Raw genomic sequence first — 23,571 nt, forward strand, 5'->3', positions numbered from 1 at the left:
TCGCAAAGTCATAACTTTTAACATCGTTCGACAATTCACGAATTCGTAACAAATGTAATACTATTGTCACTAAGATGAAACGAGAACAAATTGAAACCCTAAAATTAACAACTACCTACACCGGGGTGAAACTGAGATGATTAGCCGCTCATGGTTGATGCAACTTGATCACCGGATGTTTGGAATGCGGATGGAGTCATCTTAAAGCTTGTAGGATGAAGGAATGGTGGAGAATTAGGGTTTATGGAATGATTGATGATGGTGAAGTGGTGAATGGATGAAGAACTAGGGTTATGGAGGTGAATTGGGGATGATGAAGAATGAAGATGGTGATTCGGATGTTGTGATGATTCTTGATGATTAAGATGGAATGGTAGGTGATGCTTCATCAATTGTGGCTCCAAGAACAAGATTCAAACCTCTCCCCAAGTGTAACTTACAAGTTAATGCCCCATAACCAATAAAAATCGACCTTGACCCCCAAATCCATGAATTTCCTTTTTCTGAATTCTGATACCCGTCGCCGACGGGCCTGACCTCGTCGCCGACGGGTTGTAGTTTTTGCTAATCCCTCCGACGGGCTAATTACCTGGATATGAGAAAGTTTGGCCGACGGGTGTTTCTGGAGGGCGTCGCCGACGGGGCCCAGGCTGTCGGCGACGGGCTCTCGTTTGCACGTTTTCTGTTTTTCGCTTCCAACACTCCTGGTTGACCCGTAACGCATCCTGGTGCTCCGGTTTTCGACCCGATGACCCGTAAGGCTCCCGAAAAGCTCCTTAAACTTCGTTAAACCTGTATAAACACAAATCTAATTAAAAGTAGGCTATTCAAGATTAAAACTCATATAAAAATATCAAGTTATACAATTACGAGCATCGGTTTTCAACCACGTATCACATCCCCACACTTGTCTTTTGCTTGCCCTCAAGCAAATCTGTTTTTCACTTTCACATGGGTCGAACAACGAATACACATCCCATTCCCGAGACAAAGGTTAAGGTCTATTGTCATACAAAAGTTCACATTCTTTACAATCTCCACATATTTACCGGTAAAGTGAATAATCACATATAATAATGGTTATCCAAGATTAACCCGCCCGTGAAACTCACGTTTCATGCATATCCCTCACAATGTTCACTCCCCTCGGTTTACAAGTTGGCTAATTTTCATGATGTATTAGCACTTTTAAAAAGTAATCGCTCAAAACCGATTAAAACACGTACCCGCATAGGCTTGCAACTCAATCATTCTCCACCACCGAACACGAATACTAAGCACAAGTCAAAAGGTCTTTGAAGGGTTGTAATGGGGCTAGGCGAAGGGTAGGAAATATGATGTTTTAAAGTGGCTAAGGTGATGAAAACTCGATTTTTATTACAAAGCAACTATTCTAACAAAACTAACTATAGACATCAACTACGAGGCAATGATTTTCGCCTTTTATTCAATAACTAGAAACACATATTTTTGGATTTTTCTCAATGGTTTTGCATTCTTTTTCGCAACATTTTCTGTTTTTTTTTCAATTCACAACTTTACAACTAAAACACCTATACTCGAATTTTCATCACACGGGTTTAAAAAGAAACGGCTTATGATTATGGGCTAGATGGGTTGTCAAACGAAAGGTTTAGGCTCAAAGTTGGCTACTAGGGGATAATTTTTTTGGTAAGGATATAAAAATGGTGTAAAAGGAAAAGGTTTACCTAATGCCTTAATCATTCTCGTGCTTGTATTCGGTCTATGGTCTCGAACGTATCAAAAGTTGCAAGTTCTACAACACGCGACTAATGGTCCACTCAACAAAGAAACATGTAAATGCAATTCTATGATATAAAAGTGGCTCAAACCTCACGTCTAAGGGTATGATATGTGATATGCATCAAATGCTAGTTTCTTAGGCGGATTATTCCCAAATAACCACCCGCTAAATACCCGTCATGCTATTAATTTGAACTTGACCATGACAAAAGACCAAATGGGTTGTGCTATCCCTCGTTGACTTGGTTACTTGTGCTTTTAAGATCGCTTTTGAAACAAGAAATTTTTGAAAAATTTTTGAAATTTTCCCCCATCCCCACACTTGAGGCAAACATTGTCCTCAATGTGTAGTGTTTAAATGAACGGGTCAAAATCGAAAAATTTTTACTACTCCCCCATCCCCACACTTGAAGTACATATTGTCCTCAATGTGTAGGAACTAGAGTTTTAAAAATGCACAAGGGATATGACATGACTAACCTTCCCAACTTTTCACCCTGGAAAAATAAAGTACAAAATACAATCCACTTATTCCTAACTAATAATCAAAGTAAAAAGAAACACATGCACCTGATTTTTGTCGCTTGATGTTCATATCTCCTTTGTCTCTTCATAAAAGTGGTTGTCCCGCGAACATGTTGTACCTACAAATTCTAATCCTTGTGTAGAAGCATGCTTCTCACAACCATCAAAATTTGTTACTTACTTAGTTCTACCCTTTTTACGAACACATTACCAAGCCCTGCGTTATTTCACTTCGATTTATGTGGAAAATATTTTACAACAACAACAAACCTAACTCACTTTCGTAGGAATCACGGTTGCATTTAGCTTATGCAACAAGCTCTTTTAAACCCCCCAATAGCTTGGGAGGACGAGAGGTCTCATGAGGGTTATATAGGGAACACACCCACAACGTTCATTTAACTAGGCAGAAATTAAATAAAAACGACAAGAAATAAAGGAACAAAATATACAACAACAACAACATAAAATATACCATACCTCTACCGCTGATATCGCTCGTTTGGATCCACTGGCGGGTTGGGCTGGTATTGATAACCAGTGAGGGCCTCGAACATCTCCCTATAGTTATCGAGGGGACTCTGCTCCTCTTGAGGCGGCGGTTGGTACGGGATCGGGATAAAGCTAGACCCTACCGCTTCGGGCCAATGAGGAGTCGGGTCGGATGGGCCTTGTGGGTAGGGAAGGTCGGGGTAATTTGTCCATCCCGAGTGCTCAGCATATGGGAGGCCGGCTTGGTAGTCTCTTTGGTGCCGCTCCTGATCGTGGAGCACTTTGGCGTTATTAACCGCCATTTGTTGAGAGACGTACAAGGCACTCCAACGGCGTTGGTTCAATTCTCTTTCTTCATTTCAACGCGTTGCCTCTGCTTCTTCCCATGCCCATCTTCGGGCTGCCTCATCCTCTTGCATCTTTGCCAACTGTTCCATGTGTGATCTTTGCATTGCTTGGAACAGTTCTTGCTCTTCCACAAACTTGTTCATTCTCTCCCGATGGGCTTCTTGGGCTGCCCAATACTCCTGCATGGAGGTTCCATGGGACCCTTCCCAAGCTTCCCTCCTTCAGTTATACTCCCTACCTTCACCTATGCAAGCAGAGACATTGTCATATACCTCCTGCTATCCCCGATCAAAATTTTTGTAGGAGGGCACCCGTCTCATGGTCATAAAGCCCGCCACATCTGCATTAATCTCTCTATGCGGCCGCATATATCTTTGCCTTGGCCTTTTGTAGATCGGAAGGTTTAGCTTCCTCCTCTTCATCACCCATCTCTTCATCTTCTCCCGATTCCGGTGGTGCCCCCGAAGCAAGAAACTCATACTTATGACCCAACTTGTCGGTCACAACATACTTGTTCCCCGAGAATTTAATTTCCATCTTCCAGTTCTTCCTCATGTGGGCCTTGTTAATTTCCTCCAACGGTTTAGCTACCCACAATGATTCCGGGGGTAAGCAATTTTGTTGAACAATCATGGCACTAATGAGGCGTGCGTATGGGATGAAACGCCTCTGTGATGATTCCCGAGTAACCCATGTATTCATCATCTCTATGTGCCTCCATGATAGTGTTGGAGTCCCGTATAACAGAGCATGTATCACCCTACAATCACTCGCTCTTGCACCTCCTCGATCGCCAAACCTCACCATAATATTCTCGAGGGAAATCCCTTGGAGAATCTTTCCCTCAATAGTCATTTGACTTCTTTTTGCTTCTCCTCCGTCACTGTAAGGTAAGATAGCCGCTATCATTTGGGGAGGATCATCATTGTTCATGTGATTATCCACGAACTGCTCAATGGTGGGGTAATTGTATGCTTGCACTCCCAAAGAGTCGAAACGCGCAATACAATTCATTGTTTCGAAGGACATTGTCATGTTCCCTCGGCTAGTCTTCCCCACCAATTTCCACTGCGATGGAGGTTCATTCTTGTTCACAAGCTTCAAAGTGGATAACCATTCACACACCTCCGCTGAATACACCCGGGAGGTGTTGTCTTCACACCAGTCAAGTACTTTTTTCCCAACCTAATCGTTCAAACATCTGCACGATCCCAATCTGCCGAAATTCTTCCACATTTACAACCCGTTCACATATCACCCTTACCGGAACTGGAGTGTTCACATTGTTTACCATCTTCCACTTCTATAACTTAGCCTCTAACTTCCTGTCTTGGTAACCCGACAAATGTTTGTTTTTCTCTTCGTCCCAAACCTTGGCGCTTTTGCTATCTCTAAACTTCGCCCACTCCCAATCTTGCCTATACAATCTTGCATCATTCTCCTCTACGGAGCTTAATTGCTCCCACTTCTTCGGTATTAAACCGGAAGAAGAACCGACCCCTGATGATGAAGCTTGGCCTGTAGTCTTTTGTCTCTTACCACCAGCCATAACTACAATCACAAACAAGCAAACATCAATATAAACTCAATCTTCATTAGACTCTCAAACTTTGAACATGATATGTGATGTTGAAATCTTAATTAACAAGTGAATGTAAAATCGCATTTTTAAACTTCCAAAGTCGCCAATTTTATCATACACTTATCAATTTCCTTGTTACAATTACAATTTCTTATAATTTCAACATCACCTTCATGTTCAATCATGTGCATAACAAGTGTAATTACTTCACTATAGTTATAACATGCTCAAATTCCATTCATAACAACTAATCATACTTAAAATCATGCTAGAGCAACATACAATGTTTAAACAACCTACTCTTAAACTAAAAAGTTTAAAATTTCGGAAGAAAAACACTACATATATGATAATCAAGCTTAAAATTAAGGAGAATCCATACCTTGTGTTGTTGGAACAAGAAAAAACTGTGAAAAGATGTAAAACAAGTAGATTGATGAACACCCCTTCAAAAACCCTAACTAACACGCCCAGAAATCTTGCAAACTAGCAAGAAGTGATGAAAACCGTGTTGGGGGTTTTGTTCCTCTTGAAAAATTACCCAAGATAGACCCGAAAATCAGTTGATTTGATGAAGATTTGAGAAAGTTATGAAAGCTTGAAGGTTTTAGGGTTCTTGAGGATCTTGTGAAGAAGATGAAGGGGAAAGGATGAGTTAGGAGAGAGAGAGAGAGAGAGAGAGCAGGGTTTTAGAGAAGTTAGATGGTGTGAGATGGTTGTAGGTTAAAATAAGTGGTTAATATAAAGTTTAGATTGTGTACGGTGAGATGAAAAGGTGTTTGGTTTCGATTTTATGATGTCATAACGAAGCTGATCCGGCGTGAGAAGGGAAGCCCGTCGCCGACGGCAGTGAGCCCGTCGCCGACGTGTTGGGGAAAAGACACCTGGGCCGACGGGTTAATTACCTGTATACGGAGAAAGTGGGCCGACGGGAGTTTTGAGAACCCGTCCGGGATGGGCACCACCCCGTCGCCGACGGGTAGCGCTTTTTTTTCCCGCTAAATATTAAGAATTTTGTGCACTTTTTCCAAAGGGACTATGTATATACAAAAATCCTAAAAAATATTAAAAATCTTTTTGTGAATTTTTATAAGTTAAAAATTTTTAAACGCAATAACCGTCAACGGCCCTACCACCCCCCCAAAAAAATCGTGTATTGTCCTCAATGCACATAACAAAGTCTAAAAACATACCTTGTATCTTCGTGACCCGTTTGGCATGCCCGGACTTCACACAATCAAGAAAGGTTAGTATGAAACGAAAACGATTAACATCAAAACACGCAAACAATTAAATAATTGTACATAACTTTACACCAAACGTTACCGGTCCTTTTCATTCGACCTCATAAACCGGAGTGCTTTCCACGAAGCTCACCGATTCTTTGTTTTCATCTACCTTCTCGTTACCTTCGAGAAACGGTTTTAGCCGATGACCATTTACCGTTTGCCGTACCCCATCCTTTGGGTCCTCGATAGTAACATCACCCAATTGTCCGACCCGGGTGACAACATAGGGTCCCATCCATTTGCTTCGGAGCTTTCCGGGGAAAAACTTAAGCTTCTAATTGTAGAGCCACACCTTTTGACCCAGTTCAAACTCTTTCTTTCTTAACTTGGCATCATGCGCTCTTTTCATCCCATCCTTATACTTAGACGCGCATTCATATGCCATTTCCCTTAGCTCTTCCAACTCACACAACTTGAGCTTCTGTTCCTTACCTGCGTCATCATATTGCACATTAACCTCTTTAATAGCCCATAATGATTTGTGCACAAGTTCAACCGGTAAATGGCAGTTTTTACCGTAAACCAACCGGTAAGGTGTGGTGCCTATGGGTGTCTTATGTGTCGTACGGTAGGCCCATAAAGCATCGTTCGACTTAATTGACCAATCCTTACGGTCCACCCGCACGGTCTTTTGCAAAATCTCTTTGATTTGCCTATTGGACACCTCAACTTGCCCGCTTGTTTGCGGGTGATAGGGGGTAGCAATCCTATGGTCAACACCAAACCGTTTTAGAAGTTTTCCAAACCGAAAATTTTTAAAATGAGATCCTCCATCACTTATGATGACACGAGGAATCCCGAACCTTGAAAAAATATTAGTTTGGACAAAATTACAAACCACGGAATGGTCATTTGTCTTGGTGGCTATTGCTTCGACCCATTTTAACACATAGTCAACAGCCACCAAGATGTACAAGTTGCCATAGGAATTGGGAAATGGGCCCATGAAATCAATACCCCATACATCGAAAACATCGACTACAAGGATTGGTTGCATGGGCATCTCATCCCTTTTTGAAATACCCCCTATTTTCTGGCACTCTATGCAATTCTTTGAAAACTCGTTAGCATCTTTAAAAATAGTAGGCCAATAAAGGCCAATATTCAACACTTTGTGACCCGTTTTATGACCACTAAAGTGACCACCACATACAAACGAGTGTAGATGCTGCAACACGCTTAGAATCTCTTCGTCATCAATGCATCTTCTTATAACTTGATCCGCACACTCCTTCCACAAATGTGGTTCTTCCAGTCGGTAATACTTGATTTGAGACATGAAGTGTTGCCTCTTCCGTCTATCCCAATGTGCCGGCATATCACCTGTAACAAGATAATTGACAATGTTAGCATGCCATGGCAATTTATCTAATTTCATTATGTGCTCATCTGGGAAAGACTCGCTGATTTCTAAGGACTTCGGATCCTCTTCAACCATCAATCGGGACAAGTGGTCCGCTACCACATTCTCAATACCCTTCTTGTCCCGTATCTCCAAATCAAACTCTTGGAGCAACAACACCCATCGGATTAACCTCGGCTTTGCATCTTTCTTCTCCATGAGGTACCTAACTGAAGTGTGATCGGAATAAATAATCACTTTACTACCCCATATATAAGACCGAAATTTATCCAATGCATATACCACCGCAAGTAGCTCTTTTTCGGTAGTGGTGTAATTCAATTGTGCATCCGAAAGAGTCTTACTTGCGTAGTATATGGCAACGGGTTTCTTGTCAATCCGTTGTCCCAAAACAGCCCCCACCGCATAATCACTTGCATCGCACATAATTTCAAAAGGTAAAGACCAATTTGGCGATTGCAAGATTGGGGCCTCCACTAACTTCTCTTTCAAATTGTTAAAAGCATTTTGGCAATTTTCATTGAAATCGAACGGTTGGTCTTTTAACAACAAATTACATAAAGGCTTTGTTATATCACTAAAACCCTTAATAAACCGCCTATAAAACCCCGCGTGACCTAGAAACGACCTAAGACCTTTAACAGTCGTGGGATACGGTAAAGTAGATATGACTTGTACCTTAGCACGATCAACCTCTATCCCACGACTTGACACCACATGTCCCAACACAATTCCCTCTTGAACCATAAAATGGCTCTTTTCCCAACTTAGGACCAAACTAGTCTCAACACATCGTTTTAACACTTTATCTAGTTGGTCCAAACAAGCCTCAAAAGATGATCCAAAAATTGAGAAATCATCCATGAAGATTTCCGAAGACTTTCCCACCATATCTGAGAAGATACTCATCATGCACCTTTGGAAGGTGGCGGGAGCGTTACATAATCCAAACGGCATTCGCCTAAATGCGAATGTACCGTAGGGACATGTAAACGTAGTCTTTGATTGATCTTCCGGATGGATGGCAATTTGGTTATAACCGGAATAGCCATCTAAGAAGCAATAAAATTTTTGCCCCGACAATTTCTCAACTATTTGATCTATGAACGGTAAAGGAAAATGATCTTTGGAAGTTGCGGTGTTCAACTTCCTATAACAATACAAATTCGCCACCCAGTTACCGGCCGGGTGGCTACCTCTTCACCTGCGTCATTTTTGACGACATGTATTCCCGCTTTCTTGGGAACCGTCTGTGTTGGGCTCACCTATTGGCTATCCGAGATCGGGTAAATGATACCCCCATCAAGCCACTTCAGCACTTCTTTCTTCACGACTTCCCGCATGTTCGGATTTAACCTCCTTTGTGCATCTCGAACGGGAGTCACATTCTCTTCCGTGATGATTTTGTGCATCACCACCGAGGGACTAATACCCTTCAAATCCGCAATGGTCCATCCAATCGCCGCCCGATTGGTGACCAACACCTCCATCAGTTTTTCCTCTTGCTCCACGGTTAAATTCGATGCAATAATAACCGGGAGTGTATTGCCTTCACCAACATAAGCATACTTAAGATGCTTCGGCAACGCCTTCAACTCAACCTCCGGAGGCTCTACTAAAGACAGCTTCAATTTAGTGTCAATGCTCTCCGGTAAGCTTTCAACTTGGTGCGTCCACGTCGGTTTTCCTTCTCGAACCACAAGCACCTCCAAACTCTTCACTTCCTCGTCGATGCTTCTCTCCACCTCCACCTGTGACCTGTCAAACATATAACAATCCTCCATTGTGTTTTCCCCATGCACTACTGTGTCGCAAAGAGGTATACACGTGTCAACAATGTCTGCCATATAGCATTCATCATCAACTGGAGGGCTCATAAGTCCGGAAAAAACATGCAACCTCAACCTTCGGTTCCAAATGTCATGTCAACCGTTCCTGTTCTGCAGTCAATTTGAGCATTTGCAGTTGCTAAGAACGGTCGACCCAAAATCACCGTAGGTTGTTTGGTTGGGTCCTTGGCCACATAATCAAGTACCAAAAAGTCCACCGGATAGTAAAAATCCTCGATTTTCACTATCACATCCGAAACAACTCCACGGGGTAGTTTGGGTGTCAAATCGGCTAACACCATGGTGGTGTTCGACGATTGAAGTGGACCAAACTCGTATTGGTCATACAAACTACCCGGTAGAATGCTTACACTAGCACCAAGATCTAGAAGTGCCCGGTTGATTTTAAAATCGCCTACTTGAATTGAAATGATAGGCGCACCCGGATCTTGGAGCTTAGGTGGAAGTGCACCCGAAAGAATCGAACTCACGTTTTCGGTTAAATCTATTTTTTTTGGAAATTTGTTAGTGCGTTTTTGGGTACACAAATCTTTCAAGTACTTAGCATATGACGGTACTTGTTTAATTGCATCCAAAAGAGGTAAGTTGATTTTAACTTGTTTGAAAATTTCCAACAACTCTTCTTGTTGCGGACCTCTTTTGTTTACAACTTTTTTCATGGGTCCCTTCAATGCTTCGTGTACGTGAAAAAAGGGCTACGGTCACACTTTTGGCAAAACGCCCTGCCACACATTTGAAAAAATGTGTCGCTAAAAGTCATTTTCACATTTTAAAACACCTTCAGCAACACATTTTATTATTGATGTGACCATTTATACCAGTTCAGAACCTTTAGCTACACTTTTAACAAAAAAATAGCCACAACTTGAAATATGTGGCCAAATATGATCTATGGCCACATATTTTTGTTTCATGTGACAAAAAACACATGTATTTGACACACTTAGTCACACTTTAAGAAAAAAACTGTGACATATATTAGTCACTCTAGCAAAGTGTGGCAAATTCTTATCTACGATCACAGTATTTGTTTTCATGTGACCAATAACATATGTATATTCAAAACCTTTAGCCACATTTTAAGTAAAAAACTGTGACATTTATTAATCACACTAAAAAGTGTGGCCAAATGTGATCTACGACCACAATATTTGTTTCCTATGACGAAAATAGATTTATTTGAAACCTTTAGCCACATATTAAGAAAAATAGTCACACTAAAAAAGTGTGGCCAAATGTGATTTAAGATCACATTATATGTTTATAATGTGGCTAAAATCTAATACATATGGCCACGTATATTATTTTGTGTAACCAAAGGTTAGACAATAATCACACTTAAAATTACAAAATTTCATATGGCTTTACATAAACATTCGTCACACCATTTTCACTTTGGTTATTTCGTGTGACAAAATCTTATCAAATGTCATGGAAAAAATGTGTGACAAAATGGTAAACTTACTACATCTTTTAAAATTCCCCCCAAAATACTTCATTCTAAAAATTAAACTTTCCCCCCAAAATACTTTTTTCTAAAAATTAAACCCCCCCCCCCCAAAAAAAAAATGTTTAGTTCGAAACTTTCCTCTCAAATAATATTCTAATTTAAAAAATTATATTATTTAATATTAAAAATCCCTCACTACATATCTAAAAATTCAACCTATTATTAAATATTATATACTCTAAACCTTCTAAATAATATGTTAACGTATGCATATTATTACGTTTGGATACATTTTTAATGTATGTAAATTAATTATAACGGTATCGAATTCCCCGTATCGAAAATGCTTTTCGGTACCCTTTTTTTTGGCGTTTTCGGTACTGGTACTTTCGGTTCAGTACGGTACCGGTATTTTACTCAAATTAATTTTCAAATACCAGTACATGTATGACTGTACTCATATTTTATGAGTTTTTGTATCAGTATTTTCGGTATCGGTACGCCTGGTACCGGTATCAAGCTCATCCCTAATCATATATGTGTTAATAAACCATACTAGGCCGTAATGGATCACAATGGGCAATAACGGGTCATAGATGTGTTAATGGACCATGTTAGGCCTAAATAGATCACAATGGCTAATAATGGATCATATATGTGTTAATGAACCATAGTGGGCCTTAGTGAATCACAATGGACAATAGTAGATCATACAAGTCTTAATGGACCATATTGGGCCTTAATGGAGCACCATGGACAATATGGATCATATATGTCTCAATGGACCATATAGGGCCTTAATGGATCACATTGGCTAATAATGAGTCATATATGGGTTAATGAACCATATTGGACCTTAATGGATCACAATGGACAATAGTGGATCATATGTATCTTAGTGGACCATATTGGGTCTTAATGGACCATATAGGGCCTTAATGGATCACAATGGCTAATAGTGAGTCATATATGGGTTAATGAACCATATTGGACCTTAATGGATCACAATGGACAATAGTGGATCATATGTATCTTAGTGGACCATATTGGGTCTCAATGGACCATGTTGGGCCTTGATAGATCACAAGTAGTGAATCATATATGGGTTAATGAACCATATTGGGCCTTAATGGCTCACAATGGATAATAGTGGATCATATATATCTTAGTGGACCATATTGGGTCTTATGGATCACGATGAACAATAATAAATCATATATGTTTTAATTGATCATATTGGGCCTTGATGGATCGCAAGTAGTGAATCATATATGGGTTAATAAACCATATTGGGTCTTAATGGATCATAATTGCCAATAGTGGATCATGTATATGTAATGAACCATAACGAACCGTATTAAACCATATTGGGCCTTAAAAGGCAATAGGTTGGGAGGGCAGGAAACATGCTTGTGTCGATATCACAGGTGTATCCACCCTCGCCGGGTTCCGGGAAAATGGATTTGTGGCAGGGCAAACGGTACTGAAAGCAGAGTCAAAGAATGTGGAAAAGCACGCGAAAGCTTGTGAGGATAATCATCATGCCTTTTGTCCCCTTGGCGTTTGACATGTTCGACTCCTTGGCGCCGGAGGCGGTTCGGTTCTTGGCTAGAGTTCAGCGTGTGGTCCACAACAATTTTTCGACCCCTCAGGGGTGAGACTTTATTTTTAGTAGATTATGGTTTTCTATTCAGAAAGGATGGCGGCGCAGTTTGTTGCTCGTCTACCTTCTATCCTTATGTAATTTGCCCTGTTGATTGAAATGAAATTTATTTTTAATTAAAAAAACAAAAAAAACTATAATACTATTTTCTTTTATAAGTTTTTTATTATTTTTTATAAATATTAAAAGGGAACTTTAATTTTCATTCTCACAATTTATCTAAAAAATTCGTATACAAAAGATAAAGAGTTAAATGCCATTTTAGTCCCTGTGGTTTGGGCCATTTTACCAGTTTAGTCCAAAGGTTTCATTTTTAACCTGTGGGTCCAAAAAGGTTTCACAGTTGCTATTTTAGTCCACTGGGTTAACTTCATCCATTTTTTCTGTTAACGAGAAGGCCAATTCGGTCATTTTATATGGCTGAATTGCTCTTTTAGTTAACAGAATTACATACAAAATGACCGAATTGGCCTTCTCGTTAACAGAAAAAATGGAAAAAATGAATGAAGTTAACCAAGTAGACTAAAATGGCAACTGTGAAACCTTTTTGGACCCACAGGTTAAAAATGAAACCTTTGGACTAAACTGGCAAAATGGTTCAAACCACATGAACTAAAATGGCATTTAACTCAAAGATAAAAAATGAACTTTAATTTTCATTCCCACAGTTTTGCCTAAAAAAATTCGTATTTCCCTCTATTTTCCTCACCATTTACCCAAGAAATATCTAAATCCCTCTATTTTCCTTAACCTATGTTTTGAACCCTAAATACACCTCCAAACAAAATCAGCCGCATACACCTGGTCTCTTCTGCTAGTGATAGATATCTCTTCGGTTGTTCTACTCAATTCCTTCGTTATCTAAATTTCTAGGGTTTCCAGATGACAAGATCTGGTTAGCCTCACAGAAGATAGTTCGATTTCTGCCAGATTCAAAACCTATCTAATGTTCGTCACTTTGTATTGATAGGGTTTGGATCGAATTGTTGAATTGTTTGTCTGTCAAATAATCTTAATCGAAATTATTTGATAGATTGAAGAACAGGCGAGGTCGTGGTGGTGGCCGTGGATACGGGCGAGGTCGTGGTAGTGGCGGGTTCAATTGATGCTCAAGCAACAACGAACAATCATTTGGTAATAGAGGGTTATTTGGTGTTCAAGGTGTCATTGAGGCGTCTGATATTTGGGAAAGGTTATGACAGACACGATGGCGATGGTTCTCGTGGTGGTCGTCATGGCGGATTTGCTAATGAAGATGTGGAGGATGCAGATCATCCTCGCCGTTCATATGAACGCCGCAGCGGGACAGGCTATGGGTATTTTTTTTCCTTCTTAGTCTGTTTTATACATTTTGGACTTTTTTTAATACTTGGAATGATCATTTGGTTTGAAATCTTTAAGTTCGTAAGTTATTTATTATTTCATGTATAGGAATGAATCTAAACAATACTACTTTCTAGTTCTGTATTATGTTCATTGTTGGATCAAAAACTTAGACAATGATATTAATATTTTCTTCTGGTATGGGGAGTATGGGACTGCCTAAACGCATTATGCTCATGTCGCTTGTCCTGGACATGCTGATTAGTTCTAAGCAAGATATTTACCAAGAGTGTGGTATGTATTATGATGTATGTTTTAATAATTCCAAGAGTGTGTACTTGTGCCAGAACCTGCAAGTTCTTAATTATAAGGCATGTAATCTTTTTTTTTTGGTGCTGGCATATGATTTTTACCCATATTTAAACATAGCTTTTGACATAATGTTGATGCTTCAAATGCAACTTCTTGTTCAGCAGTCAACCTTTTAAAGGGGATCAATTTGGAAAGCCGTAACCTTGACCAAGATGTGAATTCATGTGGTAATAATGAGAGAGCAACTGATAAGAGAAACCAAGTTTTAGGAGTTCTTTTTCACGACTCCATCGCCATGCCATGATAAGGTTTTCTATCTCTTTTTGGTCATGACGACATCCTGATTATTTTATTTGCTTTTTAACGTTAAAGTATGATTAATCTGTATGAAAAATCTGATAGCATTTATGCTATTGGAGAATCAAGTCAGATATGTTCAAGTAGACATGGGCAAAAAAGCGGTTTTAAATGGTTTTAAATAGATTTAAAACCGATAAAAAACGGACCGTTTTTTTAAAAACCAGTTTGGCCTTAATCCAACCCGACGGTTTGTAGACCGGGTCATATTCATGATCTTTGTAACCGGTTTAAAAACCGACCCGATTGTAAAAAAAAGATTAAAATTGGTTTTTTAGTCCAAAACGGTTTTAAACACGGTTCGTACCGGTACCAGTTCTCATCTTATAAAACCGGTTTTTGAAGAACCAGATTTTTGCCCAAAAAAACTGGTTTGGTTAAAAAACCAGACCAAACGATTTGTCCACCTCCAGGTTCAAGGCAACATTAGAAGGTTTCTTAATTATATATTGGTTTCATGACAAATGTTGGTTTCGTGAAGATGTTTTCCTCTCATAAAGAAATAATATTTCCTATCCTTTTTCTTATAGGGTAGAGCTTTGAGCTTCCCTGCTGCCAAGGGATATAGAAGATAGAACTTACACGAGTAAAAACTTATGTTTGTTTGACAGGGTGTCAATCACGGGTAAAGAACCAGAAGAGTGCATGTCCTCTAAACGTACATAAAAAAGTAAACTGAACTTGTTTGTGCCATTATAGCAGCTGGTTACGTACATAAAAAGTAAAATGAACTTGTGTTTATCATTTCTTTGCCATTAATTTGAATTTGATAATTCTACTAGTAATTTAATCATGTATAATGATGTATTAATTACCATATTTTCTTATACAGGGGCTCGAGGACCCAAATAGGAGTAGATAAAAGCTTCTTTTGAGTTCTTCTCTAATTATAACTTTGGCACCCCTATCTCTCGATTAAATACATGTTTATTAAGAGTTGCAGTGATGTTTTGCGGTTCACTCACTTTTTTTTCTTATACAGGGGCTCGAGTACCCAAATAGGAGCCGATACAAACTTATATCACATTATGTTCTCTCTATAACACCAACCCTTGCATGCTCACTCACTTTTTTTTTCTTTTTTTCTTAATAGCCGAGGGTGTAGTGAACGGTCTTGTGTTCACGATAGCAAGACTTTTTAATTGGATTGGCTCAAGGATGGATTTCAATCCAGGAATCGATGGTCCCAGTGAGGATGTTTCAAGGGTTCTGGCAGCAATGTTGGTTTATATATTTTCTTAATTTCAGGGATTTAAGATGCTTTAGTTTTACATCTAATTTCCCAGAATGTTATTTACTGACAACCCATTCACCTAAAAGAAAATAATTCTTTATGTTGCTCTTACAGTTTGCTATGATGTTTTTCAGGATACACTTACTATAGCAATACTTCCCAACAGCTCATGGATACAAATTATGGTCCTAAAGCAGAGAGTATACACTTGAAGAAAACCACCTAGAAATAGTTCTTTGTTTGAGTAGTCATTTTCATTTGCAACTTTTGTAGATAGGTTTCGGTTAGAAATGTGTGTCTTTAGTATTTCAATTGAAAACTTACATATGGATTTTTGGTTAATATCATTTGATTTTAGATTTTCTAGATTTGTTGATGTTTATTGTAGTTTTTATTTTACAAAAAAAATGTAAATAAAATGGGCAATTACATGAAAATTACCACATAAAACAATATGTGTGACCAAAGTTAGATAACAGTCACGTTTAAAATTTATATGTGGCTTTACATAAAGATTTGTTACACCATCAAAAAATATGTGTGACCAAAGGTTAGATAATAGCCACACTTACAATTACAATTCATGTGAGTATATAATAGAATCGGTCACACTTATAGTAAATTAATGTGACTGTTGCTACTCTTTAGTCACATTTAAAAATAACAAAATTTCATGTTACTATATAATGGAAACAGTCACACTTACAGTAAATTAATGTGACCTATGCTACTATTTAGTCACATTTAAAATTACAAAATTCCTTGTGACTATATATACCATTAGCCATATCACAGTCACTTTGTTTCTTGTTTGTGTGACAGAATGATTGAAAAAGTCATAGGAAAAAAAATATGTGTGACCAAAAGTTAGACAATAGCCACACTTAAAATTACAAAATTCCGTGTGGCTATAAATTATTATTAGCCCCACCTTAGTCACTTTGTTTTCTGTTTGTGTATCTATATAATATAAACAACCACACTTACAGTAAGTTCATGTGACTGTATAATAGAAACGACCACAGTTACAGTAATTCATGTGGCCGTTGCTACCCTTTAGCCACACTTAATGGACAAAATTCTTGATTACAATAACCATTTTTGCCACACCTTTTTTTAATTAATGTGGCTAAAACAAACTTTTTTTGTAATTCATGTGACTATATAATAGTAACGATCACACTTAAAGCAAATACATGTGGCCGTTGCTATCCTTTAGCCACACTTAATGGAGGAAATGCTAGATTTTAGCCAAAAATGTTGGTACCATTTAGCCACACTTTTAAGTTCTACGGCCACTAAAAAGTGTGTGTGGCTGTATGATACCTACGATGACTCGAGCTTTGGTCACACTTGACCTGAAAAAAATATGTGTGGCGAAAGACATATAGTCACACTTTTTATGTGTGACTGTATCCTTATTTTGGCGTAGTGAAGGGGCGGTATTAGCCTCCACACCCTTGTCCTTAGCCTTGGGGACGGGGATGGTCACAACGGGAGTATCATTGTTCCTTTTCAAATCATTTTTATTTTGACCCGTTTGACCATCCTCATGCTCATCATCACTAGCATGTTCCACCACCCCTTCAACAAATTGGGGTGGTGGTGTTTTGACACCATTATCAACAACTCGACCACTACGTAAAGTAATTTTATTAATTGGTACCTCACGTGTGTTCCTTGAACTTGACCCTTGATGCTTAGGGTTCACCGTTGTGTCACTTGGAAGTTTTCCCGTGCTTCCTCTCATTTGAGCCATTTCCTTCGCGAGTTGGCCTACTTGTTTTGCTAATGCCTCATGTGCTTTGTTTCGAATCTCATTCTCCTTCTTAGATTCTTGCATCATCGAAAGCATCGCATCCATCTTTGCATTCAAATCATTACCACCCCCTTGGTTGTTTGACCCGCTTCCATTACCGCCTTGATATTGTAATTCCTTTGGTACCCTCCTTGGTGGTTGTTGTCCCGACCTTGGTACCCTTGATTATAATTACGTTGATAACCCCCTTGGTTACCACCTTGGCGATTTTGATACGATGACCCGCTTTTGTTACCCGGTTGAAAGTTCGGGTTCATTTGATTCGCGGCATTCCCATATCGGAAGTTGGGATGGTTTCTCAATCCGGGATGGTAAGTGTTCGAGTTCATGTCATTGTTCTTTCTATCCCCGAACACTTGGTTGACTTCCTCGGTGTACTCACTTGGCCCCGTTGGGCATTGATCGGTCGTATGGCCATTATCTCCACAATCCTCACACACTGCGAACTAGACCGCGTTCACCTCTTCTTTTTCATGCGAGCCATTTCCCGTTCTAAAGTGGAAATCCGATCCTTAGAATCGAGATCAGGTAATGATCGGGAAACAGGATGTTTCTTAGCTCTATCGGCCGATTCTTTCTCTTTTGACCGCTTACTCATCCGCTCTAAAAACTCCCAATCATCGTCTTCATGGTTGCTCAAAAGAGTCCCATTACTTGTCGACTCGAGACGATTCCATGTTGTGTCATCTAAGCCCCGTACAAAGCACTTAACCAACTCCCACTTCTCGATTTGGTGATGTGGGCATCTCCGCATCATTTCTTTGAATGGAGTGAACGCTTCATGCAACGGCTCACCCGATAATTGGCGAAAAGACCTAATTTCATCACGAGCATCATCGGTCTTCGCCATAGAATAATATTCATCTAGAAACGCTTGTTTCATTTCTCCCCATGTGCGGATGCTATTGGCCGGGAGGGTAAGGAACCATTGCTTCGCTTTGTCTTTCAATGAAAATTGGAACAAGCGAAGTTTGACTTCTTCTAACGCAAAGTTGTGCCCCCCAATAGTGCTACAAATAGAAAATTCCGCCAAATGTGTGTACGGTTCATCGTTGGATCTCCCATTGAAGTGGGGAAGTATGTTGATGTAATGAGGTTTACAATCAAACATCCTTCGCTCACAAACGATTGGTGAATCGTTTTCGGTAACAATAGGCCTGAAACGGTCATTCACTCCCCGTGGAGGTTGTTGACGACGATAAGGACCATTAACTTCTTGATCATCATTTCTCCGGTTATCTCTTCTATCATCCTTTCTCTCATTCCTTCTTTCATCTCGTCGCTCGTCTCTTCTCTCGCCCCTTACTTGATTCCCACCTTGATTACCTCTTTGATTGCCACCTCCCACGAAACGAGGAATCCGATTAGGGTTGCCATTATTATTGTTATTGTAGTACCCGTCATTTCGATTCCGTTGGTTGTTGTTTCGTGGTTGGCGGTTATTCTCGTAACCGTCATTCCTTCTATTCCCGTGACCATATTCGTACTCTCTTGCATTGTAGACATTACCCCTATTAATGTATCCCCAATCTTCATCGTCATCCACTCAATCATCATAGTAACCCCTATCATCCGAATTTTCTGTATGAATGCTTACATGTTCCGGCGATTGATAACCGGGAACACTATAAGGTTCATCATCGGGGATTGCATTTCTCAAGTCGTCGATGTTGAAAAATGGGTCTTCATTCCCGGGATTGCCGCGATCACGATTACCTCTATGATCGGAATTGACATTCCGATCATCCAGGTTGATGGGTAACGAGGCTTGTCGATGAAGGGTTTGTTGTTGGGTGTTCGTTGGGTGTTATTGGGATTTTGGTTTCGGAAAGGTGGAGTGGGTGGTCTAGCGTTGACGTTACCACCCGGTTGCTCTTGAGGTATAGGTTGGACGTTTTGGGCGGGATTGAAATTGCTTCGGTATTGATACTGATTTTGGTTTTGGTTGGAGTTTTGGTTCGCCATTGAATCGGTTTCAACGGTCGGTGTGAGTGGTGGTGTTTGGTTGGTTTGATTAGAAGCAAGTGTTGCTTCTAACCGGCTTGCTAGGTTTCTTCTTGCTACTCTTTGGATTTCCGGTTCGTAGACTAACGGTGAAGTCCTTCCGGAATTCCGCGTATACATGCACTACCTGTAACCTGCACAAGTAACACACCCCGCGTAACAAGGAAAAAGACAAAGTGCAAAAAGAAAGCTAAACAATTTAAACAGTTAATCACGCAAATTCAAACAATATCCAAACACAAAGCGCACGCACTCCCCGGCAACGGCGCCAAAATTTGATCGGAGTGTCGCGCTCCGGTCAAAGATAAGATTTATAAGCCCAAATTACCCTTAACAATGTGTTAGTGGTAGCAAGGGGTCGAACCACGAAGAGTATGTGGTTTGTGTGTGGATTCGATTGAATTATCAAAAGTGTTACGATTATGAAGCTTACTAGAATAATTTTGTGTTTTTGTTTAATTAGGAGATATGATTTTAAACTAGATGATTTGATGAAAATGAATAACAACTACTAATTAACAACTGTAGAAAAGTGATTACTAGAACAATAATAATAAAAAGGAATCACACCTGGTTTCGGTAATTATTAATCTAGGATTTCTACAAGTTTTAGTTTCAACTCAAATGCATTCAATTAACGGATTTAGTGTACCGTGACTTAGGTGCTACTAGCTATCAACGTCCCGAAGAACGGACAAAAAGACACTTTGTAATCAACACAAGTAAATCCTAACAACGACAACGTACAATTACATATCACCGTTTCGCAAAGTCATAACTTTTAACATCATTCGACAATTCACGAATTCGTAACAAATGTAATACTATTGTCAAAAGTTTCAAAAACCAAATACAAATTGTCACTAAGATGAAACGAGAACAAATTGAAACCGTAAAATTAACAACTACCTACACCGGGGTGAAACCGAGATGATTAGCCGCTCATGGTTGATGCAACTTGATCACTGGATGTTTGGAATGCGGATGGAGTCATCTTGAAGCTTGTAGGATGAAGGAATGGTGGAGAATTAGGGTTTATGGAATGATTGATGATGGTGAAGTGGTGAATGGATGAAGAACTAGGGTTATGGAGGTGAATTGGGGATGATGAAGAATGAAGATGGTGATTCGGATGTTGTGATGATTCTTGATGATGAAGATGGAATGGTAGGGGATACTTCATCAATTGTGGCTCCAAGAACAAGATTCAAACCTCCCCCCAAGTGTAACTTACAAGTTAATGCCCCATAACCAATAAAAATCGACCTTGACCCCCAAATCCATGAATTTCCCGTTTCTGAATTCTGATACCCGTCGCCGACGGGCCTGACCCTGTCGCCGACGGGTTGTAGTTTTTGCTAATCCCTCCGACGGGCTAGTTACCTGGATACGAGAAAGTTTGGTCGACGGGTGTTTCTGGAGGGCGTCGCCGACGGGGCCCAGGCCGTCGGCGACGGGCTCTCGTTTGCACGCTTTCTGTTTTTCGCTTCCAACACTCCCGGTTGACCCGTAACGCATCCTGGTGCTCCGGTTTTCGACCCGATGACCCGTAAGGCTCCCGAAAAGCTCCTTAAACTTCGTTAAACCTGCATAAACACAAATCTAATTAAAAGTAGGCTATTCAAGATTAAAACTCATATAAAAATATCAAGTTATACAATGACGAGCATCGGTTTTCAACCACATATCACCGTTGGATCAAGATAAGAATTGGGTGTTCGGGTTTAGTGGGGGACACTGTGTTCCGGATCGACCAATAGCGGCGACGTATGACTTGTAGCCGCTATTGGTGTCACTGCTGTTGGTACCCCTTGTAGTGTATGATAAATTCAGTCACATCTTATTTCAATATATCCATTGGTACTAAATGTAAGCACAGTATCCGACTGAAGATTATCGATGGCAGACAAAACTGATAGCAACAGTTAAAAGGGAGTCTGTATGTAACAACTCTCACTAAAATTAATAATTAGGATGATAATTATCTATTAAGGAAACCCTAATTGAGACACCCAAGTAATTCTGCATAAACCCTAAAATTTCTAGAACAATCGGAATCAGGATCAGGGCCCCTAAAACTCAGGGGAGGTAAAACCCTAGTGACGATTATCAACAATTCTCGCTGTCAAAATTTCGAAATTTCCAAATTGTCAAGTCAGCAGGCCTAGTCCCAGACCTGGCTACCCTATAAATTAGATTGCTTCCCTTACGGACCGTAAGGGATATGGCTTACGGTCCGTAAGCGTGTCCAAAAATTAGTATAAATAGCCGACCTTGGGACTTGATTTCTGTCCTTAAAACGACGTAAAAAGTTGACATATATACGGAGATATCGTCTGTTTACCACAATTAACACATACGGGTCACGAATCGCTGCCGCAATCAGGGTAATAACTCGATCGCTATTACGATTCAACGTCCGATCGATTGTAACTATCCAACGATTGTTTGAGTGCTGCTCAAATTGAGCTGATACTTTGTTATTCGTCGTGATTTCGACTTGAATATTTGAGTGCTGTTCGAATTCGGATTATGCTCTGTTATTCGTTGTGAATCCGTTGAATTATTAAGTATTGCACTTTATTAATCGTTGTGAGGGTTTAATCTCGTGAATTGTCGTAACTGCTGTATTAGTTACTAACCCGTTTGTGTGTGCATTATTGTTAAATTAGGTTAATCAAGGCTAATCAGTAGGCTTATACTTTGCTCGTTAAATCTGCAATGTGAGTCATTCTCTTTTTATCAACTGTTTTACAAAACTCCAAATTATTTTCAAAGTTATAATTACAGGGATTAAGTCTTTGTAATCACCAAGTTACAGTCGGTATGTGGGGTTTTGTATACATTACTTGATAATCTTCACCATTGGGGCAGCCAATGGGTGATATGACCATAATCACAGACACCATTGGACAGGTGGGCCAATGGGTCGAGTGATAAAGTACCGTGGGTAGTTGGTTTGATATCAGAAACATTGTAATCACTCTTAATACTGTGGATTATAACTGAAATTTGTTTTACATAAAAAGAATGATTCACTCAGTATTTCCCCGCTGACAAAACCTTTTTCAAACATGTTTCAGGTGATCTGTTGTAATCCAAGAAAAGTGCCGTGAAGCACTACCAGCTTAAAGAAGTGGCTCAATGTGAATAAATAAAGAAACATGTTTTGAGAAATAAAGATTTCCCTGTGAAATCATCTTATTGTAAATTATGGGATTTTATCCTAAAACTTTATGTAATATATTAAACGGGCATTTTTAGTATTAAAAGATCCTGTATTAAAAGACTTCCGCTGTCGCCTAAATTAGATACCACGGGATTCCTGCCTCGCGGCTCTTGAACCAGGTCAAACCGGGACTGAGGGCCGTGACAGGAAAAGGTGGTATCAGAGCCACTGATCGAGCCACTGATTTAAGCCTATAAATTAAGTATTTAAACAAAATACTTAATTTCACTAGTTGCCATTTTGTGATTATATGTTTTATTAACTGGTTATTTGTTAGATACAGTATGGGTAAACAAAAGCTTTCTGCTATCTACCACAAATTAGATACTGCGCCTCAGGAAAAAGGAACTTCCTCAAAATATCCCATAAATATGGACAAGGGAATATTTGTCCGAAAAGCCCAATTTGAAAAACCACTTTCTCCAAGTAAAAGAAACTCGATACTTAGGAAAAGTGGGGAAAAAGGAAAGAAAACCCAAGCCAAGAGAGTGAGGTTTAATCCGGAAACCCAGGAATTAGGCAATAATCCACCGTGGGAAGATAATTTAGATGAAAAATGGGCAAATCTTTATATGCTAGCTACCGTAGCAGAAAATGCAAATCTCTAAATTTCCAATAAGCTGGTCCAGTAGAAAATCACTACCCAGTAAATAAATAAATCCTAGAGTGTTTTATTTCCTGTTGTCCTCTGTACAAATTAATATGCAATAAAACTTCAGTGTTTATTTGTTAAACTTTGTTCCAAAGTTTTAACACTGCATTTTTGTGCATTTTGCATATATGCTACACAACATGAATGAGATATCGGAAGCATTTCAGAATCTCAACCTCTACCCAGTACCAATTGAAGTCTCCCACGACTTTACTGGTTATATTGCTGATATAGAGGAACCCCTGGAATTCCAAGCCCCACCGCTGGAAAAAGCAAAACCTAAAAAAGAGAAGAAGATATGTAGGATGGAGAAAA

At 39.5% G+C, this 23,571-nt stretch overlaps 1 long non-coding RNA gene across 4 annotated transcripts; it reads left to right on the plus strand.

Moving 5' to 3' along the window:
* Positions 1–13,067: 13,067 nt before the first annotated feature.
* LOC110922408 lies at positions 13,068–15,920 on the plus strand. 4 transcript variants are annotated; one of them, XR_002583135.2, is made up of 5 exons: positions 13,068–13,642; positions 14,123–14,269; positions 14,849–15,039; positions 15,151–15,538; positions 15,687–15,920. It is a non-coding gene; the product is annotated as an uncharacterized LOC110922408 (long non-coding RNA). The 4 variants fall into 4 exon arrangements; XR_002583134.2 differs by having other exon boundaries at positions 14,849–15,538; XR_004886815.1 differs by having other exon boundaries at positions 14,930–15,538.
* Positions 15,921–23,571: the final 7,651 nt, after the last annotated feature.

This window comes from Helianthus annuus, chromosome 17 (genome assembly GCF_002127325.2).
Source record: "Helianthus annuus cultivar XRQ/B chromosome 17, HanXRQr2.0-SUNRISE, whole genome shotgun sequence".
Classification (NCBI taxonomy): domain Eukaryota; kingdom Viridiplantae; phylum Streptophyta; class Magnoliopsida; order Asterales; family Asteraceae; genus Helianthus; species Helianthus annuus.